This window comes from Schistocerca cancellata, chromosome 1, assembly GCF_023864275.1.
Source record: "Schistocerca cancellata isolate TAMUIC-IGC-003103 chromosome 1, iqSchCanc2.1, whole genome shotgun sequence".
In the NCBI taxonomy this organism is placed as follows: domain Eukaryota; kingdom Metazoa; phylum Arthropoda; class Insecta; order Orthoptera; family Acrididae; genus Schistocerca; species Schistocerca cancellata.
The window spans coordinates 1166549396-1166555395 of NC_064626.1; positions in this window are offsets into that span (position 1 = coordinate 1166549396).

Genomic DNA, 6000 nt, shown 5'->3' on the forward strand with positions numbered 1-6000 from the left:
GTTCCATGAAATTATACAGTTTTTACGGAAAAAAGTCGTCAGCCTAGCAGAGGTGAAAGATAAACTAAAGAAACAAATGGAGGCAGAAGCCATTAAGGAAGATTTTTATCTGTCACAAGAAGACAGTGAAAGTGATTGCTGAGATTAATATGTGTTTACAGAGCGCAAGAGCACAGTATGAACAACGACAGTGCCATTGGAACTGTCTAAACCTAACATTCATGATAGATCAGTTACAAATCCTCTTGTAAGCGAGAGAAATGCAAAGAACGGATTTCAATGGTGGAAGAAGCACAAAAACTCGACTGACAACAAGCATGTAACGAAACATTCCTTGTGTGTTCCGATAAGTCTCTTGTTAGGGTGTTTCTCACGACAAGAAATATTTACATATAGATAACACAACGGAAAGTAGATCCAGACTGTTTTCTTCCAATTGTGAAGACCAATTGAGGTTCTATAGTGGTTTCGATAGTCACATCGCGGTTTTTCAGTCACTCGTAAGGTGACACCGAAAGAACAGGTAAGTGGCTAGGTCTATTAAAGCAATTTAGTTGACAGCATGCATTAATTTCAATGATAGCGTTGTTGCCAGCATGGGATTACATCCTACAATATATTACTGCATTAAACCCCAAGGCTGAAAACATCAAACGCTTATTTGACGAGCATGCAAATTAAATAAAACATCTTACGTGGATATCAAAATCGCGAAGTCTGGATATAGTCAAACTATTTGGTCGGAACAGTGGAACATCTGACCTACCATCTTCCCCCACCATCTATTATAGATTTAGATCAATTTTGTGAGAAGTATTAATTCCAATTTACCACAATTTATGTTTTATGTGAAGCGATTTCCAGCATTGCTCATGCTTCTCGGAATCCATATTGTTCGTGTTATTTGCTCCAGTTGTTTTATATCGGTATATACACATAGATATGTACTCTGTAAATCACCTTACGGTCACTGGAAAAACTAAAGGTGTGAGGGTGGGTCCTGCGTCGTACAAGCGCAATCAGTCGGAGCACTGCTAGCGAAAAGCAAGGCTTTGAGTTCTAGTTCGGGAACGGAACACAGGTTCAATCTGCTATGGGGTTTCAAAGCAATGCACTCGTCGCTGTAAAATGAATAGCTTCATTCTGATCACCGTTAGGTGCATTCGAGGGTACAAAAATACCACTATTTTTCACCCCTTTTATATTTCATTCGTAAATGATGCGCGGCCAGAAGAACTATTGTAACGCGTACTTGTAAATCGATATGCTTTAATTGTATTGTGATGATTTGCATGCAAGATGTGTACGTAAGTAAAATATAATTCTCGAAATCTGGAAACAGTTCTGGTAACCTATACCTTTGATGTACATTATGAAAACTATCGCTTCCTTACGAAAACAATAACTTTCGTGTCGTTACCGATGCATTATATTCTAGCTAGTGGTGGCTTCAGGAAGTACTTATTTTCTAGCAGTTATTAAGCATGTACAAATGCTATCATTAGCCGTTCCCAGAAGGCCCTATTTATTAATGGAATAGTAATTTTTTGTGCAGCAGTGTAATTGCGTCACCCTTCTCACTTCTTGTCTACAGCCAAGTGTGTTGCATCATTTGAGCAGTGACCATTATCTGACATTGTAATTTGTTTTCCTGCATGATATTTTTTATCAGACATTCTGCGTGTGTGAATTAGCAATTTCCTGCCGATATTGCTTTTCAATGATATCACTATCGATCACTTTCAAAGCAGTATGAATGTTTACAGTTGCATTTTACGTCAACAAATCACCCAAAAAGGCATAGTGTTTTTGTGTTATTAGCCGTTGCAGTCATAGTTTCTTCCCCCATCTTTTACACCGTGTGTCTTTTATAATTTCTTGTAGACCTATAATTTGTATATTGCAGAGATGGTTGCCATTGTTTCTCCTGTCTAGCCATTATTACTCTTGTGTTTATTTTTTTTGAAACTTAAACAGTGCGCTGAGCAATCCTCGATAATTTCCAAGAAACGGTACACATCGAAGTCGCGGCCTCTCTGCGAGCGATGTACAACGAACGCTCGACTCACGAAGCGGGCAATACGGATATCGTTTTTTGCTTTGACACCCGAACACCGCATTGGAGTAAATATTTCAGTTTTTATGTTTTCACAACTTTCGACTATCTGGTAAATCTCTTTCCTGTGAGACTGTCCCGATTTTACTGAAAGATGTGTCAAAAGCGTACAGGGGGTACGGGTAAAAGGGAATGATGCTCATTGCATACACCAAACGCGGTACTGTGCACGGAGACGAGATACCTGAGGAGTAATTCATAAATTCCCGTGAGTGTAAAAAATGCAGCTACTCTCTTTTTTAATGACTTTTCTGTTTTCAATATATTCGTCTTTTGTCGTGTCTACATCGATATCTCTCTTGTCAACAACTCGATAGTCGAGCGTTTGATGTACGTCGCTTGTAGTGAGGCCACAATTTCGACGTTCATCGTTTCTTGGAAAATACCGTTAAGTTTTAGCAAAGTCTTTTTAGTCACCTACTAAAATTTTTACTTGCTTCATTGCAAGCTCGACATTTAAAGTTAAATAGACCTCTCCCATACAATTTTTATCTGTTGTCTCTCAGTTTTCAGCGTTTTCACGGGTACTGCATATTACAGTGTGTTAACTGTAAGACGGCAGAGTTGTGAGGGGAATGCGGGGAGAGAAGTAAGCAAGCATTGGCTGCCGAGGTGAGAGGAGCCGCTGGAGGGAGGGGGGGGGGGGGGACAAGGCAGGCCTACCAGTTGCAGTGCTGGCACTACAAATTGCGCGTCATGCTTACACGATAGCAGACGAAAGGCTTGAGAGTAAAATTCACTTTAAATGTTGTTCGTAAACGAATCTGAAATCGTCATGTACATGGTGAGTCACCTAACGTTACCGCTGGATATATTTCGTAAACCACATCAAATACTGACGAATCGATTCCACAGGCCGAACGTGAGGAGAGGGGCTAGTGTAATTGGTTAATACAAACCATTAAAAGATGCATGGAAGTATGTTTTGTAACTCAAACCTACGTTTTTTTAAATGGAACCCCGTTAGTTTTGTTAGCACATCTGAACATATAAACAAATACGTAATGAGTGCCGTTTGTTGCATTGTAAAATGTTAATTACATCCGGAGATATTGTAACCTAAAGTTGACGCTTGAGTACCACTCCTCCGCTGTTCGATCGTCTGTATCGGAGAGCACCGAATTACGTAGGGATCCAAAGGGAACAGTGATGGACCTTAGGTACAGAAGAGACTGGAACAGCACATTACGTCCACATGCTAACACCTTTTTATTGGTCTTTTTCACTGACGCACATGTACATTACCATGAGGGGTGAAGTACACGTACACACGTGGTTTCCGTTTTCAATTACGGAGTGGAATAGAGTGTGTCCCGACATGTCAGGCCAATAGATGTTCAATGTGGTGGCCATCATTTGCTGCACACAATTGCAATCTCTGGTGTAATGAATGTCGAACACGCCGCAGTACATCTGGTGTAATGTCGCCGCAGGCTGCCACAATACGTTGTTTCATATGCTCTGGGGTTGTAGGCACATCACGGTACACATTCTCCTTTAACGTACCCCACAGAAAGAAGTCCAGAGGTGTAATATCAGGAGAACGGGATGGCCAATTTATGCGTCCTCACGTCCTATAAACGCCCGTCGAACGTGCACCTCACCCCTCATGGTAAAGTACATGTGCGTCAGTGAAAAAGACCAATAAAAAGGTGTTAGCATGTGGACGTAATGTGCTGTTCCAGTCCCTTCTGTACCTAAGGTCCATCACCGTTCCCTTTGGATCCCTACGTAATTCGGTGCTCTCCGATACACACGATCGAACAGCGGAGGAGTGGTACTCAAGCGTCAACTTTAGGTTACAATATCTCCGGAGGTAATTAACATTTTACAATGCAACAAACGGCACTCATTACGTATTTGTTTATATGTTCAGATGTGCTAACAAAACTAACGGGGTTCCATTTAAAAAAACGTAGGTTTGTGTTAAAAAACATACTTCCGTGTATTTTTTTATGGTTTGTACAGGGTGGCGCAGATGGATCGGGTGGTTTTAAAATACTTGTCAAACTGTCAATTGTAAAGGTATTGGATTGAAATAAAGTGCAAAACGTGTAGTTACAATGGAAGTTTATTAACAAAAAAATAGTAATGTTAGTTTTTAAAAATTACATCCATCAAATGCCCTCCTTCTCGAGCGACGCATTCTTGGAGTCGGTCCTTAACGTTCCGCATTGCCCGCTCAAGCACATCACCAGGAATTGATGTGATTTCGGTGTGAATTGCTGCCTTCAACTCCTGAATGGTCCGGGGTTTGTTCATGTAGACCCTTGCTTTTAAATAGCCCCATAAGAAAAAGTCACATACCGTGAGGTCCGGTGAGCGAGGGGGCCAATGGACATCTCCATTACGGGAAATCAAACGGCCAGGGAACAGAGCGCGTACAGCTTGCATTGATATCCTAGCGGTATGTGCAGTTGCCCCGTCTTGTTGGAACCACATATTGCCCATGTCGTAATTGTTCTCTTCAAGTTGTGGGAGAAGAAAATCTTCAATCATGTTCACATAACGCTGCGAATTAACAGTAACCGCCTGCTCCCTTTCATTTTCAAAAAAGTAAGGACCAATTATCCCTACCTTAGAAACCCCACACCAAACCGTCACTTTGTCACTATGGAGAGGCCGTTGGTGTAGATCTCTTGGGTTAGTGTCGGCCCAGTAACGGCAATTTTGCTTGTTTACGTATCCGTTAATGTGAAAGTGAGCCTCGTCAGACATCATGATAATCAGGTTTACATCTTCCAATAACTCCAACATCTGTTGGCTAAACTGAAGCCTTTGAAGATGGTCTGTTGGGAGAATCTTCTGTACCAACAGGATTTTATAGGGGTGGAATTTCAGTTCTTCGTTAAGAATCCTTTGAAGGCTCCGACGTGACATTCCAAGAGCTTGAGCACGACGTCTCGTTGATCGACGTGGGCTCACAGTGACATCGCGTCTCACACGCTCCACGTTCTCAGGCGTTGTTATTGTTGGCGGTCTAGGCGTCCATTTTGGAGCACATGAACCAGTAGTGCGGAAATTATGCACCCAACTCAATATCGTATCTCGCTTAGGAACACTACCGCGAGGTGGGATGTTGAAACGCCGGCGAAAGGCACGCGTCACAGCAACAATTGACTCGTTATTGCGTATGAACTCTTCTACTGCGAAAACACGATGCTCAACGGACCACGTAGCCATCGCGACTGACTGCCAGCCTGCAACTGAAACTTCCCGTCCCCCCCCACCACAGGACGAAGTCGCCGAACACCTGGCTCCCCCCCTCCAGACGTACAGTCCACTTCAAAACCACCCGATCCATCTGCGCCACCCTGTATTAACCAATTACACTAGCCCCTCTCCTCACGTTCGGTCTGTGGAATCGATTCGTCAGTATTTGATGTGGTTTACGAAATATATCCAGCGGTAATGTTAGGTGACTCACCCTATATATATATATATATATATATATATATATATATATATATATGTTTGTCTACTATGCGCTCACAAACCATTCATCCGATTGCAAAGTACTGTAATATGAATTCGAAATAATACAGAAACCAGTGGTGTTTCCAAACAAAGCAATACGGTAGCAAGGAAAAATGAAATATAAGGTAATTCGGACGAAATAGGGTGCTCCTTCAAAGTGATCGCGTACAAATTATCTGAAACTCACCTTTTCTTGCCAGGCGTTTGTGGTGATACGCCAGGATGATTCTTGCAAAACTGTTTGAATCTTGCAACGCTACGCATGCTTTGTCCTGTGTATGTAGCAGCTCTCACTGAAGATTTATAAATGGGGTGAAGCAGTTTTTTCTGCTCCCTTTCCCTTTCGCAGCATTCAATCACACGCAATATAATTTTGCGAGCATCGCTACGTAATACTGGTTTCCTTC